The sequence below is a fragment of the Caloenas nicobarica genome, chromosome 11 (assembly GCF_036013445.1).
Source record: "Caloenas nicobarica isolate bCalNic1 chromosome 11, bCalNic1.hap1, whole genome shotgun sequence".
In the NCBI taxonomy this organism is placed as follows: domain Eukaryota; kingdom Metazoa; phylum Chordata; class Aves; order Columbiformes; family Columbidae; genus Caloenas; species Caloenas nicobarica.
This window is the reverse complement of record NC_088255.1, coordinates 12,871,520-12,896,586: the sequence shown is the minus strand read 5'-3', so window position 1 is coordinate 12,896,586 and position 25,067 is coordinate 12,871,520. Positions and strand designations below refer to the sequence as shown.

The window sequence follows — 25,067 nt, the reverse complement described above, 5'->3', positions numbered from 1 at the left end:
TATTAGAGTGGAATGTTTAGGTGTCTGACTCTAAATAGGCACTGGGACTCTGCAAGCTAATGGAATGGGTAACCTCACGATCTTGAAGAATGATGGGATCAGTCCAGCTGCCCTTGCTCTTCCTCCGGAGAGGCAGGCTGTAGGGAACAGGCTCAGGAGGGACAAACCCTTACGAATACAGTATTTTCTCCAAGGAACGGGAAAGGAGGAAAGCAGCTATGGCAAAAACGTCGAGGAAGAAGAAAAGTGCCTGGGCAAGACCCAGTGAGGGGAAGCGAAGATGAGCAGAGCCTGCAGAAGGGTTTACGTTGCCTTTGAAGAGAAACATTCACACTGTCAGGTAAAACCGAGGATCTACCCGTGGGAGGACAGAAGATGGTACCTTGAAGAATCCAACTATTACAGGATTAACAGCTACAATCCCTCCCTCTGAGGACACTGAATGCCAGAATCCAGCCTGAGGGGTTTAGGTGGTGAGGTTTGTCCAGGCGTGTCAGTAGGAACTCTACAACATACAGAGGAGAATACTGTCCAAACCTGTATTATCTAAACATAGGTGTTGTTAAAATATTAAATATTTCTTTTAGGGGGGGCAGAAATACAAAGGAATACGAAGCCAAAATACACACGTTTCTTTTGGGAGTAAAAGCCGCCCCTCAAACACTTCAGTTCTGCTGTACAATGTATTTATACCATGTTAAAAAAACATTTGTCAAGCATATAAAAAACCCCAGAAGTTCACTGTCACATAGTTTAACTCCCTATATTCTGCCTACGTGCATATATAGGGCCAGTTTGTTAGGGGGTGGAGGTGTGTAGCAAAGCACAATCTAGCGAGACACGACACCATAACAGTGAACAATAAAAGCAAGCGCAGCATATGTGCTGGACATTTGGTGAAAATAACCCAGCTACAGCTCCAACTTTGGTAAATTTTCCTGTGCAGAAGGTGGTAATTCAGTTTCTGCTGGGATTCAGCTCAGAAAACAATTAGGTTTTTCACAACCCTTCTAATTATTATTTATTTTGGAATTCAGAGATTCTAGGAAATAGATATCTTTACTTTTCAAGTCTCTTTTTCTATAGAGCCCAACAAGCTGAAATCTGGGGGTTTTCTCCTTCTCTTAATGTCAAGGCTTTTTTGCCATCTAGCTGCTAAGATTTTCCCTAGCTATAAGATCTGAAATGGTAGCAATAATTATATTTCCTATTTTATTACTCGTAATTGTCCCTATGATCAGAATCCTATGCTGTTTAACCACATTTATATGGTCATCCTGCACATGGGTTCTAAATACAGAACGAGTCATTTTCCAAGGGAAAACTACAGGAGCTGTGTTTCCCTTTACTGCACACACATGGAATCCCATACATTTGGCACCAACTTAGCTTATTATAATTTCATTCTTCCTTTTTATATTTGTTTCATTGTAAAAGCAATGTAAAGCTCCCTGTGTGCTGGGAAAGACTGCTCATTCCTTCGTACTGGCTTCCTTCATCCAGCCTGTAGCGTACCTACCCAGACTCAATCTTGTCTTTGCAAATAAGACGCCAACGAATACAAGAAACATCCCACAGCTGGACGAGCTGAACTATGGGTCTCTAAGCTTTGCTGAAGATACACTGTGAGCCTTACCTCAGCATGAAGCCTAGGACACTTTTCATACATAGCCTTCCCATTCCTCCCAGAGTCCAAGGGTAAATTCTGTTTCCAAAGAAACAGGCGACTCTCTCCAGCTGGCAGACTGCCTCCGGGTCGCTCCCTCTTGCACAGGCATCTGTGCAAGGAGGACAAGACTGGTTGCCCCATCTCTGAGAGCTCTGGCCTTAGCCACCAAGCATTCACTTTGTAGGAGCCACATCAAGAAACCCTCCTTGCTCATGGCGGGCCTTTGCATGCTGTATCCCTGCAGCAGAACAGCACAGGGCCAGCAGACACTGCTCTTCCCCCATGCAAAACAGACCATTGCCTGGGACCACGTGGTTGTTCATGATGGTAAAACCCTGATGAACTTCAGAGAACTCAAACAGAGCTGCTTTTGATTTAGGCCATGCACCTGAGAGCAGCATTTGTTTCAGTCAGCTTCTTCAAAGTGATACTCTCGGGAAACTACATAAGGAGCCCAGCTCCAGAATTCGCAGTTCTTTGGGAAAGGAACATGGTCTTTTGAAAGGCCATCCTTAGAGTGTTTCATTTGGAGAAGAAGCCAATGCGAAGCCAAATTCTACACAACCTGGGCTGAAGACTTGCACATGAAGCAGGCGTAGGTCACAGGGAAGAGCCCAGGACATGTGCACACCTACAGTGCTGCTCCATGTAGTCCCCAGGTGGCACAGGGACAACAAGAGCAAGGGAAGGGGCAGACAATGTGGTTTATCCCGAGTCCTTTTACTGATGGCTTTCCTTGATAAACTTCACTCTTCTGCTCGAAGCATGTTTGTGCAATGCTATTTCATCACATTGCTTTGTCCACTCAGCTAGTTTAGACAGACATTCATATTCTCCAGTCACAGGAAAAACTGCTGCTGGAAGAGGATACGTGCAGCAACTAAAGACTTATAGATTAACGAAAGCCTAACAGCTGCTTGACTTGTACTATTTTGTGTACGCTCAGGACCAGTGGCAACAGGCAGACTCACCCGGACCTCCAAAACATCCCCTTTACAGGATGCTCGAGGCAGCTGCCTGCCACTGGGAACTGCCAGGAGGGTCTCTGGTGCTGGAAAAGCAAAGCATCTGTGGGTGCTTCCCAGGGTTTCTCATCACAGATACCTGTCCACCATCTACAGACGTGAAAAGATGTGTTTACAAACAGGAACAAACTGACAACCACGGGAACGGGGAATCTTCACACTCCAAAACTTTCAGTCAATTTGGTTTAGTCAGACTTGGAAGGGCAACAAATTGGCACATAGATAATTTTAATGACAGACAACTGTTCTCAGTTATTGGTAAATACAAGTACAAATTCCTAGAGTTTTTTCTCTGGATACCAATAAGAGACTCTATGCTGAAAAGCATTACAGAGATAGAGATCAGAGGTCTATTTTTGTTTCTATGTCTTGACACCCATGACTTTGATGGGGTAAGTATATTAGCATATGATAAATTACTCTTTAATCTGTTGTAGTTATAATTCTAGAAAGAGGTTCCGTGGCTTTGCTCTCAACCACAAGTATTTCTGTGAAGAAACACTTGTTTTGCTGCAAAAGGGTAAGAACAAAGCTGTTTGTAAACAAAGCTCTAAAAGGAGAAATCCATCTCCCATGAAGCTCAAAACTCCCCAAAATAAGTTTCTGCAGAGCGCTATAATTACCCAAGGTGAAAAGCTTCTCTAAACCCAAGAAATGCTCAAACATGGCTGCACAGTACATCCTCTGAACTGGTATAGCTTTTGATTTCCTATCTGATTGGGTTGAAAAGGTTTGTATGTTGGCAAGTGTGGAAGGAGAAACTTCCTGAAAATTGCAATACAGGATCAGATTAAAGAAAAGGGAACGATACAGGGAAAATCTTCTTCATAAATGAGTTTCTTTATCCAGAATAAACTCAAAAGTCCCTGTGAGGGGAGGAAGGATATGTGTTTCATTAGGACAAGGAGGATATGAAAAAGTATGCCTGAAACCTCCTTTGTGAAGACAACTCTTACAACACAGCTTCTTCGAGGGCAAGGTATTGAAACCGCTTTGGAAGAAATACTTTTATCTCCCAAGATCAACACTGAAGTTTCTGCACAGCACACTGTATCACTATTACACCCATGAAACACTAAAAAGCACCAAAAGAAATTATCCTCTCCACTTCTCAGTCCATCCTACTGTCATCTGTCTGCTTGGGCCACAAATCTCTCCATAACCCCAGAGAGAGATGCTCAGCATACTCATTCCTGCAAAAGCTGAAGACACAACACCTCCTCTGCGGCCTACAACATCCTAAAACACGACACATACATTATCTTTAGAAGAAAGGGATGAACCACAGGAGTACTGCTAAAATAGACGAAGTAAAGAATCCTCTTTTCTTGAGCTTTAAAGGTTGAAATTTTCCAACATTATACTAGAGTGTTTCTGACCTTGTGGAGCTCCTGGGGAGAGCTTGGTCTGCATTGCCCTGTTGTGGGAAACCCTTTCTCTCCCTGTGCCCTTGGGTGGAGTCAGCTCATACCTGCTTTCATCAGCAACCTGAGCAGCTCCAGGCTATGGGCACAAAAGGCAAGGGAACGGCTGCTGGGTTTTGTCTCCCACGTGCAATCACGTACCAACCCCGTGTCTAGGCCGACGGCCTCAGAGAAGGAACCAGGGAAGCCTTTCCTTTTCCGGGCACGATTTGCTCCAGATGTGGACCCCAAGATTTGACATCACACTCTGATGTAGTCCACCCTGAAGAACTGGTTGGCGTATGTCACCATCTCAACTCTTGTGTTGTGGGTAAAAAGCAAGACTCTATGAAAGCCAAGAGCCACACTGTGCTCTGTGCTTGTACCTGTCTCCACAGATGCTCTTCCTCGCACTGGCCAGGCGTAGAAGGAGAAGTGAAATCCTTCATGCCAGCGTAGTTGGTGGCCAGAGCAGTAGGCCTCTTGGGAATGATTAACGTGGTTTTGACCCAGAAATGGGGGTGCAAATTCAGCGGGGCAGTTAGATTGCCACCAGGCAGCGCTTCACTGCAGCACGGCCACAGCCAGCACGCGTGCACGGCCAGGCTACCGCGGAACGGCTGCTGGAAAACAAAACAGCATCTGAGAAATGCAGAACTGAGACCAAGTGTAGGCGAGAACCATAAAAACTGATGCCTCATTAAATGCTGGACAGTTGGTAAACAGCAGACCCTCCCATTTGTTTGCTGCGTACCGTGAAGGGGTGTAGGCAGGGCTGAAGGGCGTGCTTTGGAAATCGGCAGTTTTTACACTATTCACCCAGGAAGTTATTAACTTGCATGTTTGTGGGCAACTGCACGAGCTATTTTTGGTCATGGGACCCTGCGTAAGGAAAGGATTGCAAGGTTTTAATAATGATCTTTAGTTAACTTGGTTACCCACACAACAATGGCTTTCTGAGAGGCCAACTGCTGTTAAAAACTTGAGACGAGCTTTACTTCCAGAGGTATTAAACTATGAAAATATCTAACCATAACAGTAAGCAGCTATAAAAAGAGCCCTGTTTATTTCACATGATTTCTTTGTATGCCACAGTGTTATGAGAATACTTCAGCTCAATGACAACATGGTAAATTGGAAAAGATTAACTGTTTAAGTCAGCACTTACGCAGTTCATTTTTGCTTGGTGTTGGTGAATTTATACTTTTGAAACCCAGGCTTTCACTAGTATTGGCAGGCTTAACAAGGCATGAATGCTGTTTTCTTAAATTTAAATTCAAATTAATCTGATTTTAAGTTTGGCTCATGCAGGGAACACAAAAGGAGAAATCAGGGATTAAACAGAATGAAAAAAACAATAATGCAGACTTTAATTCTGCATCACCCTACATCATGTAGGTAGATTTGGAGCCCACATACCCAATCTGAAAAATAATCTGGTATCTCCCGTCTCTACAATATCGTAAATCGTATCCGCTAACTTTTCTGCAACAGCGGGGCATCACAAAATATCCTACAGAGAAGGTCAAACCCTCCGTGTTGTACTGTAGGGCTCTGACAGCGTTCTGGCTTATTCCTGAAAAACACCGTAAGGCCTTACTGAACCCCTTCCACTGTTAGGGTACACCAAGAAAAAGGGGGAAAAATAAAGTTTGCGTTTGTTTCTGGGAAGACCTGTACCATTCCATGGAGAGGACACTTTCACCCTTGTTAATCCTGGCTTCTGAAAGCAACACTCAGTAAGATAATGAATCCTTTAAATGTTACATCTTGTGTCTTGCATTATTGTGGTGCAGCAACTCTCCACATCAAACAGTCATCAGCACTATTACAAAGTGGGCTTATAAGAGACTGGCTGAAAAGGCGCTGTGTGAAAAGAAGTGGAAAATTAAAGCTGAAGCAGTCGAAGAAAGGGCTTAATTTACTGGCATGTACAGTATGCAAATGAGATTACTCTCAGCTTAACTGCATCATTTATGTCCATAATAACGGCATCATCATTACAGGGCTCAAATTAAATTACACCATAATTAGCATATCAAAGTGATTGGTTAAAGTTTAAAACAAATACCCAATTTTGTTAATGAACAGCTGTAATTGTCATGTACACTTCAATGAAAACTCCCTAAACAAATATATGTTTTAGAACAGAGAAAGATTTTGAAGCAGACAGGTCTGCAGCAGAGGTAAATTGCCGAAAAAAAGAATGACACGGACTATTCTATTAATGTTAATATATGCTCGTCGTATTCAGGTAGTAAAACATTCTATCAAAACAAGCCTTCGCTTCGTATTTTTTGCCTCTCCGACTCCTCTGCCGCACTGGCAAGTGTCAGGGAGCTGCTGGCCGTGCCCAGCCTGCCCGCGCACGGAACGTCACCCACGCGCAGAGGGCGAGAAGGGAGGAAGAAGGAGAAGATCTTGCTAACTCCAGCCTGCAGACCAGGGCTGGAGTAAGCTGATGACATGATAACACATCAGGCAGCCTACAATTCAATTTACTCTAATCGTATCTACGCAGCAGCTTCAGAGGTGGAACTGCACCGGAGAAGTTTTTGCTGTTCTCGTCTCATTAAAATAAATAGGGAGGTGGGACCGGCGGGTTTGTCACTGTCAGCCAGCAACACATTTCCACAGATCCAGCACCGCAAGTGCATACAGTAAATGTACAAGTTAAAACGCTCCTCAGGCAGAGTGAGCTGCACCAGGGTAGCAAACCTGCTCCGTGGTATTTTTACGGTACAGGTGAGCTCCAGCACATGGGGTTGGCAGGAACCGTGAGGGTACCAGGCCAGAGGAGCCCAGAGCCACCTTGCACACACCAAGTAAAATAATCCCTCTACGTCCCCCAAAATGCTTACGCTGATGTATTTGGTTATGTGTTACCCAATATGATAGGAAGCGACATGGGCAAGTATATTTTGTGCTAAAATTGGGAATGCACTTTCAAATATACTTAACAAGGAAATTGAATGTCTTATTAAATCCGTATTATCAAAACACTGTTCAAAAATTTAAAGAAAGTAGCTTTTCATTTTATTCATCGAGGAATCCATTAAAGCCTAAGCTCTGAAGTAGTATGTAAATTATGTGCCTTTCAAGGTAGAGCTAGGGCAAATTCACTCCATCAACTAATGATGAACCTCATTATGTGCAGGGAGTATTCATAATGAGGAAACAAGCCACCCGCCATTCCATGTTCTAACATAAATCCCTGTAAAATGTGAATATCTCCACGTCTAATTAAAGGCTACTAATTCCTATCATCCCCTACATGGCCCGAAAAGCAAAAACTAGAAACGTGTTTAAAAAGACACCCTTGTATTTTACAAAACACATCTATTTGTGTTTATCACTACTGAGTTGCAACGAATATTTTTAAGAAAAATGAATCCCAGTTTTATAGGATAAAAGTTTTGGGGCACAAAAGTTTATTTACATTATCTGACCTGGTCTTACATTTTAAAAAGAGCTTCTGATTAGCACAGGTCAGGCTGCACAGATCAACAGAAAAATAAATAAAAAGGCAAGGAAAAAGAAATCTCCAGGAAAATACAAGAAATAATATTTTGAAGAAGTAGATATATATATATATATATAAAAAAAAGAAAAGCTTAGCTATCTAGGTTTGCTCTGGAGCTAAGACTTCCTAAAAAAAAAAAATAATCTAGAGATCCCATAATAACTGGGAAAGGCAGGCAGCAGAGTCAGGAACATGAAGAGCCAGTTGAGCAACCAGTACACAACAGGTATTTAAAAGAATTTTTTTTTTTTTTTTTTTAGCGATACTCATTTAGGAAAATGCTGCTTCCCTTCCAAATCCCTGTAAGAATTCAGGATTGAAGACAACACTGTGTAATATATGCTGGAAGAAAAGTGCCCTTCCACAGACTTACCTAGATGTGATATTTAGATCTACAAGCGCAGTGTCCGCTCCTACGATCAAAAATGTATTTCTTATTAAGTTACATAATACCCACCGTATCTATGACCGTGAATTCATTTGCTCTTGCACTGAATTATGGATTTGCTCTCTGTACTTCCTGACATAGAAGTGGACAGGTTTGCCGACTCCTCTGAACGGAAGACACATCAGTGTTTCTTTTTTACTGCTCTGTATTAATATTTTCCTATGTTTTCAAAACAAACCGAAAAGCACAGCAAAACCTAAGAGCGCTTCAGTTCACGAGGGAAAAAAAAAAAAGCATCCACTGAAGCTGAATAACGTATGAGCTTCAAAAAGGAAAAAAAAAAACCCACGACATAAAGGGATAGTTTAAGAAATGTGGTAACTCCTCACAGGGCACGAAAGCACTTGGACAGTTGCAGAAAAGGCTGCGGTACCTTCAGATTATGTCAACCAAAAAGTTGAAATCCTCGTGTAAAAATACCCCTCACGTTTTCATCCCTAGAAAACCTTATTTAGAAGTCATAGAAATTCATAGCTGCTAAGAGGAATATGCACACATAAAATCACAAATGAAAAAAAAAATCAATATTTAAAAGAATAAAATAGAGCACACAGATTAAAGTATTTTAGCAACGCAAATTTTCTCGGAATAGCTGGGCATTTTACCGGGGGGAGGAGGGAAGCGGGGGAGGGGGATCCGGCTTCTTTAAGTTGCATAAAAATAAAACTACGCTCCATAAAGCTGCTCCCCTGCGCGCCCGCTCATTCCTCGACTCCACCGAGGGCTTCGGTGGTTTGATTTTTTTTTTTTTTTTTTTCTCCCCTTCTCCTTTTAGGTCAACCAGTCATGCACTGGGAAGACAACCCTCCAAAAATAACTCGTCCCTCCCCCGGAGCGCGGAGTTGAACAACCTACCTTTGTTCTGGCGCTGCAGATAACAAACCGGCACCGCCGCGGGAGCCGCCGCCGCCGCGCAGCGGGGCGGCCCGGGGGGCACCTGGCGCTGCGCGGCCGCGGAGCCGTCCCGCCGCGGGGGCCCCTCCGCGCCGCAACACCCTCCAACCCCCCCCCACCCCTGCCCTTCCCCACTCGCGGGATGATCCGCGGGCAGAGCCACGGAGACGATCGCGCCCCGCCGCCCCCCAGCCCCGCCGGGCAGCGCGCAGGTTACATACGGGGGGGGCCGGGTGCCGGGAAGGAAGAGTTCGGCTGGATTTATTTGACACTTATTTTCCGGGCAGCCCTTTTGTGGAGTTGCGCCGTTTGTTTCTTATTGTCTGAGCAGCAGTTGGAAGCGTCTCCCCGAGGGGGCCCCTCAGCCCGGCTCGGCCGCTTTGACAGGGAGGTAACCATATTAGGATGTGTATGGCAAAGTAAACAATAACATAGTTGCAATGAAATGGAAATTTTTTTTTTTTTCAACTAATACTGTTGGTGTCAGTCCTGTTTTTATAGTCTTTTCCCACTAGTTTTGTTTTCCGAGTTAAACAGGCCAGCTTTTTAAAAATAAAATAAAATTTAAAAAATAATAAAAAAGAAAGGGGGGTGAGGGGGGGAGACGCAAGTGGTACCAGCTTCCCAATTTCTCAATGCAAGGCTGCTGAAAATGTTTTGGGTCACAGAGGGAGGGGGAGCGCATCTAGCATCCAAATAAAGACATGTCAGGTTAATCACTGGAAAAAAAAAATACAATAATGCCCAGATGCATTTCCGAGACCCACAGCAGAACGAGGGGGTGAGTGGGGATGGGGAAGACAGGCATTAAAATTGCGATTTAGAAAGCAGGGAGCAAGTAGATTAGAAAAGTCCAGTCGCGTTTTACACAATTGCAGCAAACTGGTGGGATGAGCTAAGTTGTGCAAACCCCTGCAAGTCTGCCGGCTTTAAAGCTTTGAAATCGCTAGTTTTACAGGATAAAGCACTTTAAGCAAATTGTAAAATGCAGGTGTCAAATTATTCGGTTTAATCAGAAACAGAGCTCAGAGCAGTCGCCATGCAAAGGTTCCCCTACCAGCACAGTCAAGAGAAAAGTTCTGCAGTAGGAAAAAACACTTTTAAGTCGAACAATATGATTTTAATACCTCGATTCCACGTCCTAAGCAAATTACCAAGAACAACAAGTGTAGCATCTCGCGCGGAGCGACGAGGCAGCTGCTGGCGAGCGCTGCGTGCCGAGGCTCGGCGCTAGCAGCCAGCCTGCCAGAGAATTACGGCTATAACACGAAACAAGTTTGCGCGTCTTGGTGACGGCGGGTCGGGGCAGCTGCCTGGTGCTACAGCCCAACCCAAGCTGTCGGACTGTTCGCACCACCACTGAGCATCCTGTGCCGTGCAACGGCCGGCAAAATGGAGCGCTCCTCTGGAAAGGGCTGACAAAAGAGACCGCTGATGCTCTCTGCCTGTACCAGGCACCGGGTGATAAGATACGCCACGAGGAGAGGTTTAAGGTAGATAGGCAAACAAAGTTGCTGTGAGATCACGCGCTGAATTTAGAACAAAGGCGACGTTTCTCTGACAAATATGATGCACACTTACCCTGCCAAATTCGCTCGTACTCGGCTAATCCGCAGCAATCAGAACATCAGTGTTGACATCTAATGGTACCTACAAGCATCTCTCTCTGCCTTTCTGCATGGCGTAAGCCTGCTCTGTTAACACACTTTAAATTTTTCAACCATCTTGTTTAACTTAAACATATATAAAATTACACAGTGCGTTACTCATCTGTGCCGCGTGTGCAGCCCCTCCAACAAAAAAAAAAGTTAACACACTGATATCAAAATCAATAAATCACACAACCAAGTAGCAGTTCAAAAGTTCAAAGACATGATGGCCAGTTCACTACGTCGCAGCACTCAGCCAATAATAACTTGACTCCATCACTCCTCATAGTATAGACAATTTCATAGCATCATTTTCATTAGCCTGTCTCACTGAAAATTGCTAGCTATTTATGTATACGCTAAAATAAATTAGCCATTTCATCGAGCACTGTGATTCTTATAAAATACATTAACACAATACTCAATTTTCCAGTTGGAGTAAATAAATAAATCAATAAATTCAGTACAGAGTAATTTTTTTTTTTTTTTTTATTGTGGCGCTTCAGCTCTCAGCATAAGTGTTTTTATTGGGTTTATTTGTTTCAATAAAAATTGAAATGGGCCACTGATCTTAGCAGTAAGATCTCAGGGAAAACAACAACCCAGCCCTATCTAATATTAAGAAAGTATACTGTGCAGTTCAGCCAACTGGTCATATATAATTTTTGGTCAAAAAGAATTTTCATTACAGTTATTAAACAGCCACTCAATGCTGTCCCCTCAAGAACCTTCCTGAGGAGGAGCAGTATTCTGCAGTTCAGCCAGAAGCCCCTGGGCTGGGGGCAACCTTGTACCACTTTGGTACTTCCCGGAGAAACCGGGTGTGGAAAAGTTACCAGCGCTCATGTTCACTGTTTTTAGGCACTCACAGAATATTATATTCAGTGTGGCTGCAGGTAGGGACGTTTGACATCAGAGATAAGACGGCAAGAGAGGGGGGATGGGAGAATGGGAGAGAAGAGTCCATGTATCACAGAATCACAGAATGTTAGGGATTGGAAGGGACCTCAAAAGATCATCCAGTCCAATCCCCCTGCCAGGGCAGGAACACCCAGGTGAGGTTACACAGGAAGGCGTCCAGGCGGGTTTTGAATGTCTCCAGAGAAGGAGAACCCACAACCTCCCTGGGCAGCCTGTTCCAGTGTTCCGTCACCCTCACTGAGAAGAAGTTTCTTCTCACATTTAACCGGAACCTCTTGTGTTCCAGCTTGAACCCATTACCCCTTGTCTTACTGTTGGTTGTCACCGAGAAGAGCCTGGCTCCATCCTCGTGACACCCACCCTTTATATATTTATAAACATTGATGAGGTCACCCCTCAGTCTCCTCTTCTCCAAGCTAAAGAGACCCAGCTCCCTCAGCCTTTCCTCGTAAGGGAGATTCTCTACTCCCTTAATCATCTTTGTGGCCCTAGATTTTTTGTGGATACCCCAAGAACTTGATCCTCGAAGAGGGCTGTTGTCCCTGGCTCTTTGGGTCTCTGTTGCCCTGTAAGACACGGCCAGAAGGTTTTATGGCTCAGCAGATCATAGGTGATTTGGTGATAACATTTTATGCAGCTTAGTGCATCCTTTGGGGACCTTCTATGTGGCTTACGGCAGCTGTTGCTCTATGGAGAGGCACCTGAGTTCGTTAGCAGCCCCTGCCTTGGGTGAAACACCCATCAACAGGATGATTCTGAATGTGGCGCAGCAAAATGCATCTGGACCGCCTCAGTCCTCCTGCTACCTTAACCTCAGACCAACAGAAGCAACCCACCAACTCCTCCAAAAGTGTCACAATCTTGGTGACACAGCTCTTCTCTGCAAATCCGACACTTCCAGCACAGATCACAGGCTTTACCTGCTCCTTGATGAGGACAAGAACCTATACGGGACCGGGAAGAAATAAAATATACCCCTTGTGACATGAATCAGTGTTGAATTCAGTCTTAGCAGTGAAAAGATAAATGTATTAACTAAAACATACCCTTTAAGGCCATAACGGTTTAACATAATTCCTTTTAAAAGGCTGCATCTGAATTGCACAGTTTGTAAACTGCTTGGTGGTAACAGGAGGGTACTTTTTGTTCATATCCATTCTTTAACCTAATCAGAGGAAAAGTAAATATCAGGTCTCAATTTTAATGACTGACTATAAATAAAAGCTTCTACCCAAAATGCACAGTTTGCAAAGATAACGATTTTAAGTATGATGTCACTAGTGACCTACTGAACTACATGGCACATGTCAGACAGACGTCTGTTTCTTAAATTGCAGTAATAAATTAGTAGCCACAGAATCTGTCCTGTCAAGAAAACGTGCAGCTTTCCTATTCAGATAAAAGTTTAATGACTGTTTCGGTTTAGGTGCGTGAGTTAAGATGACTATCGGCGGTGGGGGTCGAGGTGCTGTAAATACTGCATGCTGTCAAGTGGAGGCTCCTCGGCCACGCAGAGGCCACCGCGCTGCTGAGCCTCTGCAAAACCACCCACTGCAAAACCAACACGTGCAGCTGCAAGTTTCCACAGCAGCTTTTGCTGCTGTCCACAAAATTCCCTCTCCCCTACCACTGAAGATCAATCTTCTGAGCTGATCATGCAATGAATCCAGCAGGAGCAGGAGGCATTTTCTTCCACACACCTTGGAGGTGTCGTGGAACCAAATCGAAGGACTTCGGGCTCACTCAGGAGCGAGCAGCAAGGCACGTGTCCCACGTGAACGCAAGAGAAGAGCTTCCCCTTCATCTTCCTCCACTCCCTGTGGAATGTTACCTCACCTCAACAGGATCCAAGCCTCTGACACACACGGAGGCTTTTTCTCTAATTTTACACTGATTAAAATACTAATATTTTAAAATTTGACACATGCATTCTTGTTTAGAGCCTTCCGGCACTGCGCACGTGTACACATGCATACAGTCATATCCTAGAGGTGTGACCACTAACACTACCCAATGTACCATGTCCCATCTTAATTACCTTGTTTCCAGCTACTAGTAAATTTGCCGAATCTTAACAATTTGCACTGACGTCTTCCTTGCTGAGCATTCTCCCGGAGGTCAAACCCTGGCAAAAACCTTAACCCAAAACTTCTGAGATACTCCTGAAAACAGAGACAGGAGCACGGCTGATCTACCATGGTGAGCAACCCTGATCATTGCTGCTTTGAGAAGCCACCGAGCTCCCACACGTTGGAGCACAGACATGAAAACAAGCAGGTAAAAGACTTCAGTGGGAGGTAGGTGGGTGGCACCATTCCTCACCCACTGCCTTCCTCCTCCTCCTCCTCCTCTCCGACCGCCAGCCATGGCAGGGATAGCGGAAGACGTTGTTTTTAATGGAGAGGAGACATCGTCAGCTCAGGAAGCAGGAGAATGAGCAGACAAGGAAGCTGGAGAGAAATGAACCATGACTGCCTGAGCACGTCACCTGCCTCATGGCGGGGGTTGCATACATTTTTTGTCCATTACAGAGGAACTAGAGAGTTTAGTCCAGTTTGGGACATTTTTGGAGACCCATAGCTTGGTCAACCTGAGATCAAGTTGTGCACGTACTTCCAAAGCAAAATGCCCGACTCCAGTGTGACCTCCCTCCCCATTTCCAACATTTTAGCCCCAAAACATGGAAAATCCTTAGGCTGCCTGGCTAGCTGGTGTTGTGTGTTCTCACACAGCCAGGCAGCATCTATTTCTCTAATACTTTTCTGAGAAACAGCTGCAAGGTCTTAGCAGAAAGTTCTGGACACAGGTAACTTCAGCCCAACTGGGTTGGCATTTAATCATACTGGGAACAATAGGGATTTCAACAGGAGCTGTGGGTCATTCTACTCTAGATGTCTTTTTTTTTAATAGGAACATGATCAGCCTCTTTGCATGAGTAAAGAAAATAGAAGTTACCTTTTTTTTTTTTTTTTAATACTATTTTGCTGGTTTCCCATGAAACATTAACTATCCTATGCACAGAACTGGTAAAAAACTTTATGCCAAAAAACCCCAATATGCAATAAAACTATTTAACAAGCCCCACAGAGGAGAGAGTAATTTATCACTGAGGCTTTCCACATCTGCCTAGTGGGCCTATGCCCTTCAGCAAACAAAGGCATATCGCCTTTTCCTCCTTGCAGCCTCTCCAAAAACAAACCCCAAAGACACTGCTTGCCCCTGTTGCCTCACCTGACCTCCCCGATCCCTGCGGGATGCAGCAGAACCGTCCTTCCCAAACCCGCGCCCCGGCCGGGCAGGGCCAGGCCCAGGCCCAGGCCCAGGCCCAGCCCGCGGTGCTGCCGGGCCCTGCGGAGGCCGCTCTGCTCCAACGCTCACAGAGATTTCTCGCCGCGCAGAGCTCCGAAGGAGCTTGAGCTTATGATAAGCAATGGCATACTTAACAGTTACATATTACTGTTCATGATAATGCAATATTTCATTTGGGTGATTTAGAAGTCCCTCTTGACCAACTTACGGTGAGACACCAAACGCTTCATCAATCACAACCATTTTTATTCACAATCCAGTGCAAAAACTACAGGGAGAGTTGAATTTTCAGCAACTCATCAGGGAGGGTATTGCTACTAGCACTGAAAATCCTCCTATCTCACCAATTTTTATGTTAGATTCAAATATAGTTTCTTTCTAAGCAGCATTCCATTTTCCTGCCTCTCTCTGCCACGCTTCTTATCGTGGCAGGGTGAAAGAGTATCCAATTTAATATCTGTTTTGCGGGACAGGAGATTTTTTCATATCTTACACACTAAGGAAAGCTGCAGGGGATGGCTTAGCAGACTGAGCATCAGGTTTTAAATACCTAGACTCCCTGGAACCACAGATCCCATCAGGTCGACTGAGCCCTTCATGTTTCTGGGGTAGATAAATTAAGTGTCATGCTGTTTACTTTGTCAGGATCTCTCCAATGAGACCTCTGCGGTAAAGGTCCTGTCTGTTCTGCATGGAGTTGAAGGTTAAAGTCTCATGGTTAAGGCGCAGCACTGGGTGCCACCTTGATCTCACTAACGCTAATGGCAATTCTGCCATTTCTGTTAAGAGAGACATCCCAGGGATCTGCTCCCAGAACTTGCTGCACCAGTACTGGATGACTGAAAATTATTCAACGGCTTATCTGCCTCAGTTTTGGTGACTGTTAAAGGGGAAAAAAATACATATACACCTCCCAGATGTTTAATTCATAAGTTATACAAAAACTGCCAGATCTGTGGATGACAGAAGAGAGATATTAATCATTTTTACAGCCCGATTTCTGTGGTTCGAGGTAACCCTGTGTTTCTGCAAAGTCAAACCCTCTTCCCACTCCTCTGCACCGTGCGGAAGCAGTGGCTGAGGCCACTGACATGAATGGTTCCCAACAGAAGCCTTTTAGAAAGGAATTGCGAGGGGGAAATAGCGTGAAATAATAATAGAAGACCAAATGTTAATAATAATCACGAAAGTCACCGTTTTGACGGATACGTACAGAGGCACACACCTATATTTGTCAACCTTGGACATTTCAGAGCAGTCCCTCCATCTACAAAAGGTCTGATTCACGGATAACAGACTCAGTGTTGAAGAGAACGGGAGGGTTTGCGGAGGGCAGCTCAGAATATGCACTCGGAACCTATGCTTGGCCTTACTCTTTCCTTTCCAGCTACCATTATTTTAATGGCTTTAGATACACAGAAGATTCTGGGAAAGGAGGATGAAGGGAAATAAAATGTAACAACAGAAAAAAATGAGTTCTTCAAAATAATTTCCCTTTTAAGTAGAAATTAAGCAGAAAACACATTTCCTTTTGCACTGGTTACAGAAAGGACTGCCTTTTGATTTGTTTCCACAACAGCTAACAGTACACATTTGCTGCTTAGGGTACCTGCAATAATAATTAACACTCCTAAAACGTTGTGTGTTAGGATGACGTACCAAAGGTTAAATGTGGCTTTGGTTGTACTGGCAGTAAATCCTTCTCGGGTGGTTTAGTGCAACTCCCATATTTTCCTTCCAAACTACCCAGGGACCTGTTGGAGCTCCAGGATGGTACTTTGTCAGCCTATGGGCCTTACTGCGATGGGGTACGAGAAGAAACAAGAACCAGTCCTTCAGCTCAATTCACACATAGAAACATTCAGTTTGGGTTTTGATGTTTTTTGGGTTTGTTTGTTGGATTTTTGTTTGGGTTTTTTTGGTTGGTTGGTTGGTTGTTTTTTTGTTGTTGTTGGGTTTGCGGTTTTTTTTTTGGCTAAGTAGCAGATATGGTATCGAACCATTTTTAAAAAAACATCCTGCATTCAAACTAAGATCTCCAATGTTGCAAACATATTGTTTGCATTGCAGGAGGTAAAAGCTCCACCAGGGAAATGAACCAAACAAATAATTCTGGGTAGGGCCTGTTTTTACTGCAGTGTTTGTTACATTTGTCTTTTAAAGGTAGGACAAAGACCCTTAGGAAAGGCAGGACAAGATATTCCCTGTCAAACCTTTGCAAACCAAACCAAAGCAAACCCAACCAGCAGAACCTGCTACAAAGGACAAGGACTTTGCCCAAAATCCATCTATTCATTCTGGGATCTCAGCGCCTGTTAAGTTAGGCACTCCAAAACTGCTCATCAGTTTTAAATGCCTTGGTTAAGGACAAAGGTCTGTCCTACGTACTCCAGCTGTGGCAGAGGATAGAATTAAAGTAGAAAAAAGGGGTGGCTGTGCAGCAAAACTAAAACCATTACAAACAGAGCTTCTCTTCCAAAACTGCTTTGAAACAATTATTAGAGCACCTCGTTAGCTCACTGTTTAAATTAAGTTGTACAAGAAAGGACAAACTCCTGAAAGAATTCCTGTCCACCATGAAGCCCTTGCAAGGTGGCTGTCTTGCAGGTGTGTCTCCAAACTCACAGAGCATCACCAAAATCCTTAAGAAAACGGGTGGGAGCAAGAAGATGGAGGTGGATCACTCTGCCACACACGTCTCTTGGCCCTGGGGACACAGCATCAGCGTCACAGCTCAGCCTTTCCATCTTTCTTGGCTCAGTCTAACGAGATGCCCTCCATATTCCCATCTGCCCTCTTTTTGCTCTTTGCCGAAGAAAACACAACCAGCCCAAAGCGTTGCCGGCTGCCACCGGCCCTGGCAGCTCGTTGAGCAAATGGGAAAATCCTTCATGTCCAGCATGTCCCTGAATGCACTGAACCACATCCAGGGAGCCCAGCTACAGGTAGAGTGAAGCAGAAAAGAAAAACATCGGACTTGACTCTAAGCTCCTGTTTCAGTGTTTCAAGTCACTAGTGGTCAGCAAGGAGACTTTTGGATGTGCTGGTGTGTTCAGAGGGAAAAAACAGGAATAAAAGCAGGAGTGAGGGCTGTGCCTCCTGCTGTCCTGAAGGTGAGCTGGGATGCTCTCCCTGGCAGCAAACAGGGCTCTGGCCGCTGGTCAGACTACTTCAAATCATCAAGCAAACCAAAGTGAAAAATGGAAAGGACAAGGTGGATTTCAGACGAAAGCAAAATATCCCTCCTCTCTATCAAGTCTGAGGGGTAAAGGATGAAACAGGATGGAACTGGTTTTGGTTTAAAGCTGCAAAGGAATCACAGGGAGAGAGCACTTACAGAGAAATGTATTTCCATGTAAACTTTTATGTGCCCATCCCTTGTAACTGGACATCAGGGAAGATGTTAATAAACAGCAGAGTGAGAAAAACACAATAAAAAAAAAAAAAAAAAAAACAGACTACAAACCCATCTCTTCCAAGATCTTCCAAATAGCTCTGCAGCTATATACTGTCGGGAGCTGGGCACACTCAAATACAAGTTTGCATCTTAAACATAAGCACACATACATATAAACAAGATTTTGCAGATATTTTGTTAGCCATACCACAAGATTTTCCAGGGTGGGTGCCGCAGCTTATGTTACAGCGCTCATAATAGAGCTGCGGATCAGCCCCCCAAGAAGAGACCTGGAAAGAAGCTGAAATAGTGACAGTTTGCGTTGCTGAGAATATTTCTGAGACACAGTTGCTGTTTACTGTGTTTCTATTTCCAATCAGGCTGCAAAGTCCACCCATAAAACATGAGGAGGCATTTCTCCGGGTGTGGGACTGTGCAACACACACGCAAGGAGGACCAGCTCTTCAGCTGCTACACCTGGGCAGAGCTCCACCGAAATACTCTTGGCCTGATCTACAGCAGAGTATTTGGCCCATGAAGAAGAAAACTATATTCAAAATCCCCAGTTCCAAGGCTTCTCTCTGTATATATTCATGCACAAAGCTCAAATAATTTAATACCACGCCTCACTAATCATGTGAGTGCACAATTTCTGCAGGGGCAAAGGGTTCTTGTGCATTTGTATTGTGCACCTCTTGCTCCTGGCTTAGAAAAGGTGCCTCAGAAACTTACTGGCGCTTTTAAAGGTGGCATCTATCTATCTATCTACCTACCTACCTATCTATGCCATATACAACACAATGTGATTAATCGTAGAGTCCCTAGGAAAGATCAACCTAAACTACAAGGAGTCAAAAACTACTTGTAACGATGGCAAATCACAGCATATGGCCAATTGGACAACTTCATTCCACTTCAAAGGGAAATTAAGTAAAACACTCTGGGGCGTTCTCTTGTTACACTCGCGAATCTCCACTAATGCTAACGATTGCACAAAGTGCAAGAAAAATGCTACAAATGCATAGAACAAAGCAAGATTGGTCAAGAATATGGAAAAGCATATGCAAAGGGATCTAAAGAGCATTTAAATGTAACACAGCTTCCTTCTTTCTCCCTTTCTTTCCTTAAAAGCAAGAGGCAAGCAGGGTTGCAAAAACATATAATTTGCCAAACATACAAACTACAGCTCATGAAAAATAGTGAAATAGAGACCCGAAATTCAAGGCCAGTACAAGTTCATCATCTTAACTGGAGATCAGAAAACTGGCTCCTAAAGTAAGAAAGAAAGAAAAAAAAAAAACAACAACAACACAACGAACATCAATTCAGTTTTTTCCTAAGAAAACCATTTCCTACCAACTTTGAAAACAAGAATGCCTACAGTGATCTGATTGGACTCTCTGTGATGGTTTTGGCTCGGTTCCCTCACCCCTCCTCAGCTGGGTGGCTAAATGTGAGTCCAACCACGAGGTTCAGAGGGTTCTCTTCTTATTAACCTTCCACTTCATGCTTCCAATTTTAGACAGGAGTAAAACCGCCTTTCAGAAATTTCACTTATTCTTAGTTACTTCTGAGGTGAGAGTTCACATTTCTCTCCACATCCATGATGCCAGACTGCTGTGGAAAGACAATACTGACTTAACACACTGGACAACACAGAGTTAATATATTGGGGTCCGGTCTTTTTCTACTTCCCTCAGATTTTTTATTTACTTTTTTAGAACCACCACAAGAGCAGTTCAATGGCTCCAGAAGCGCCATAAACTCTTGCCCAAATTTTGACACCTACACACAAAATATAGAGATGATCTCCTAGGTGCAAGATTCGCGATGGCAACTTGCAACTGTCTGTTGTGGTGGGGCAGCATCGTGACTAATTAGTGCCTTCGTTAAACACCCGGTGCCAGGGCCATGCTGTCACCACAGCCCAACAACGCTTGCATGCAAGTATGAAGTGAGATGGGGTGAGAAGTGAAAGCATCTTAACTGCTCCTGAAAAACCGTCCTACTTCCAACCAGCTGCACTTCCAAGCCACAGGACATTTTCCAGCATGGTTATGAGCACCACCTCAGTTGGGGCTGTCCAAGATGAATCTTGTCTTTGAGCAAGCAAGAAAAAATTTGCAAAGGAAAAAAATCAGATTTGGAAACTAGACGTTTCGTAATCTCCTGCCATGCAATTTGGCTTTCAGGCAAACTTTCAACCTTTTTAATAGCAAAAAAACAGACAAATACACTGTCTTCTACCACCTCCTGGAATATTAAGACCAGAGTGTGATAGGATACCACACACATTTGAAAAGCTGTACAAGCCGAAGGGAGTGATGCACAGCGGTAGGGGAGGCAGAAAACATACCTCATTAAATAAAACGCAGCCAAAATAACCACTTCTGTTACAACAAATTTAATCTTGTCGTGTTCCCCTACCGAATTCGGCACGGCTTTCCTGGCACCAGGAGCACCCCGGCAACCTGCAGTGCTGCTGCCACCCAAGACGATGCTGCAGCCGGAGAGCCTGGCTCATCCAGACCTCGGCCATGGAAAGGGCACAAGACCAGGGGAGAAGAAACCTCAGCAAAGCCAACCAAGGGCTGAGCACGATGGCGCGCTCTCAGATACGACCGGGCTATTGCACTGCACTTATCAGCAGATACAAGTTCAAGGTCAGCGTTGATGCACTCACTGAAAACTGACACTGCCTGTGTCCTGCAGTCAGCACGACTTCAAATCAAGGCTCCCAATTATTAATAGTAATTTTGTTTATTATTGCAGGGCCTCGGGACAAACAAAAAAGGAGCCCCATTGTGCTCAGTGTTGTACAAAAATGCTTAATTAGCCTCTTCATAGGTTGTTCCCTTGAGCTTCTTTTAAATAGGGTATTTTCAAATATAAATAAATTTGAATTTCAGAATTCCAGAAATCAGTTTCCTGAAATTTGTTCCCGTAAACAATTAATACAACTTTGCCTTTGCAATTTTCAGCTGTACACCAAACACTTAACTCTTTTGTTTACTTCAAGAAAAAATTGTATTATAAAATCTTGGTCCTCGGGATGTAAATAGATTTTTGACATTCATTTAATCCAGGATTTGAACTCAGTTTTTCTCTGAACTATGTGAAAGTTGCAAAATAACTGATTTTCTGTTGTTTCTGTCCTCCAACTACAGTGTTTATCTATCAATGTTATGTCACAAATGCACAGGAATATTCACAAATTGGAAAAACAACTTGAGAGTTGAGTTTTAATTCAACACTATACAAATTGATCCATGAAATTTGAAGCCATTGAGTTCGGCAGGATACAGAAAGCAGCACACAGCTAGATAAGAGGAATACAGAGAATGTCACAGCGGTGAATACAGGAAAATGTGAACAAAATTTTGGAAGGAAAGTAAAACCTCAGGCTTTTTTCAACTTTCTCTGGAGGCATCTGGCCACGTACATTATTAGAGATGCCAAAGTAGTTGTACCACTGGTCCAACCTCCCTCACCAGCACTTTTGTGTTGTTCTTAACACTTGCTGAATTCAATAGGTGAAAGGAAAAAGCAGCACGTGAGGCAAGAGGAAGGCAGCGCATCCTTCTGAGAGTCATTCATCCACGGTATCAAACCTCCCCAACCTGTCAGCAGATGGATCCTGAGGACCAGACCATCACTCGAAAGCATTTTATGACCATTTTCACATGCAAATACGTCCCACTGAGTCTCCATCTCTCCCAGATTTGTACCAATAATTTAGAGGTCACCAGCTATTACATCCTATTATCTAACCCTTCAGACTCTGCTTTATTTCTTTTTACTGTTACTCTTTGCTGATGTTTCCATTCACCTTTGAAGATGCCTCTTTTATTTAGCTGGATTTTTAGCCTACACTTTGTATTGCATTTCCTTCAAGCTTATTCTAGCAATTTCTTTGCAATAAATGATATTTGGATACCCCATGGCAACCCCACATCAAATATTGATCAGTGTTATTTCCATTACCAGAGGCTAAACCAGTTAGGCCCTAAGAGCAAATTAAAAAGCTTGCTTCCACGTTCTGGCCATTTAGAGGAAGGACACAACTATTCTCTGTAACAAGGAAGACACGGTCACAGAACCAAATAAATGCCCTAAAAATGGTTATTTCTCTAGCATACTTAAATAAAGAAAATATAGTAAACTACTTTGCATGCAGAGATAAAATCAATATAGTTTCCATTCAGGCAATAAAAATTATAGCATATTGCATTACACACAGATATACTCTTAATTTAAGGTGGAGTTTCCACAGTTCCCCTCTGAGTACAGAGCTTTGCAGCGTACGCCTCTCTATAGCATTCAGCAATCTCTGCTTGACATGAGTACTAAACAATATTCATTAAGACCGTTACACTAAAGTGCAACATGTAAGTAAATCAAACTCTCAATGCTCTATTTTACAAATTTCATGGGCCACTGGGGATAATTAAAAGGGTAATTATATAAAGTTGGTGCAGTTTTGAGACTCAAATGACATTTTCTGCTTTAAAGCATTTGATAATCTGGTATTTTTCTACTAAGACAGTCTTTTTTGTACTTTTATGGTCGAGCAGCATAAACAAACAAGAACTGTTTTTTAAGGTATTTCAATTTTTTTTCTCTCTCCCCCTACGCTGCTTTTCTTGATCAATACCAGTCATTATTCCTAAAAATCCTACAGTAAGATATCAAGGAAAATGAGATCTTAAAAAAAAAAAATCACTGATCACCATAAAATGATACTGAGCCTCAAGCCTGGTTTAAACTGTAGCTCTGAACAAAAATGGTATTGCTTTGGGTGTTTACAGCGCCGGAGTGCTGTTTGGTTTGTCACTGTGTTTAACCACTGCTCTAAAGCTAGCAAAGTACATTACTGGTAGTAACAGCTCATGAAAAATACAGCGAAGAAACTGCTAGTGGCAGAAGCATTTAACTTTCTTGTTAGCAGCCTCCCCCATGTGGCACTTTAGCACCAGCAAGTTGTTTATTATGTTCTGTGCCAGGCAAAACTGATTAAATGGGGCTCTTAAGAATCAAAGCGTTATAAATTCATGGAAATACAGCAAGCAATAAATTCCATGGAATTAAAAGCTTACTAGTGCTATTAGCATTTCAGGGTGTTTGCATTGTTAATAGTGATGTGCAAAAATGATGTTCCTATAAGACAAGGCAAACCAACAGAACATATGCTTTAGCTGCTACATTTTTACGCGATGTCATCATTACTTGTAATTTTTTCTCCCCCAAAACTAAAACGCTCATTAATGTTTTAAAGAAAAATCTGAACCAAAGGCCTATAGACCAAAGATTTACATCCCTAGTAAAAGAAAAGTATTATATAGGAAACATAATGCTGTTACAACTCTGTGAAAGACCTGGAGATGGACACCCCAAAGCAGAGATCTGCCCTGGCTTTGGGGAGGAGGGAGCAGGGTAAGGCAGGGTGACTTTGCCGACATTACAACAACTGGCTAACAATTCAATAAGTAAACTCGATGCATAGTAACTCTTAATACCAAAAAGAAAGGGTAACCTAGTCTGACCTGGCCATCAGTTAATCTCTCAGCAGCTCTACAAAGAGACATCTTGACTCCGGGTCGCTCTATCGTCAGTCCATGAGAATGGCTCTGGTGGCAGGTGAGGAACCTCTCCATCATTGCTGCAGAGCTCCACGGGGAACGCTAACACCAAGCGGAACCGGGCCTTCCCTTACGCCCGTGTGTTCACAGGTAGCTGTTAACTTTGTAAAAGAATTCCTTTTAAGCCGAAAGCTTGTAAAGAAGCCGCTTTAGGTATATGGCTGGGCAGCAGAGGAATGGGACACGCTTTCCAAAACTGCAGAAAAATAAGGCCTCGCAGAGTTTGTTTGGTTTGTTGTTGGTTTTGTTTTGTTTTTCAGGTTGTTTTGTTTTGGTTTTAAAAAGGAACAATCTGTACCCTTCTGAGCTGCTTGAACACACAGCAGCCAGATAACCTAACCTGCGATGTTGCTCTGGGGGGCAAGGGGCAAATCTGGCTCTTGATGCAGATGGGAAAATCAAATCACAGCCTTGTTGCCACAGCATATTCTGGATGGTACATCATGCACAGCTGGCAACGTACGAAGTCAAGAAAAAACAAGAAAGCTTTGTCCAGAACAAACAGTACCCACGCCACAGAGTGAATCAGCGGCAGAGGTAGGAAACGAACCCCAAATCCTGATTTGCAGGCTCAGGCTCTGCGCAAAGCACACATTAGCAATGAAAACTCTCTCCCAAGATTGAGGGGGTTGACATTTTGTTTGCCTTGAGCAAAACAAAACAAAGCAGTAGGTTTTAAACTGCTCAGAGGCACGTTGTCTTTTTGATGTATGCATATACTGGCAGTCACACATCTGCATCGGGAGGGAAATAGCCCAGTTTTTTTGGCAGTTACTTAGTCCTTTTCATCTGAAAGTTGAAAATACACCACCATTGAACCTTTGCACCTCCAAGTTCTGCATATAAAAAGCAGCTGCTGAATACATGAAGGGAGCGAGGGCTTTTCTTAATGCTTGAACAGTTCCAAGTTCAAACCCATTAAAGTCCAGGTCACACTGGGATCATGTCACTATTAACGCATCCAGTTACATGCTGAGGGAAACCCTATCTAAAACTATGATAAACTCCAGTTCTCCTGCAGAGATATACTAAGGTCTTACCCAGATGATGCCACAGATCGTTCTTTGTGGGTGGTGACCAGACAGAATGTCAATGTCAGAGGACAAAACCTGGGGAAGTCTCTCTACAGTTGTTTTTAAAGAGAAGGTCTCCTCAAACTTCCACAAAGCTTGTCTGGACCTTTTTCTCTC

General features: G+C 43.5%; 1 protein-coding gene across 8 annotated transcripts in view; it reads right to left on the bottom strand.

Moving 5' to 3' along the window:
- The window catches only part of FOXP1 (forkhead box P1), a 384,901-nt gene that overhangs the window by 188,070 nt on the left and 171,764 nt on the right, over nt 1–25,067 (bottom strand). The window contains exon 1 of one of the 8 annotated variants that reach the window (XM_065642239.1): nt 10,090–10,117. The exons of the other annotated variants lie outside the window; for them this stretch is intronic. The gene's annotated coding sequence lies outside the window, so the exon portion shown is untranslated. Of the gene's footprint in view, nt 1–10,089; nt 10,118–25,067 lie in introns of those variants that run through there. 8 annotated transcript variants of the gene reach the window in all.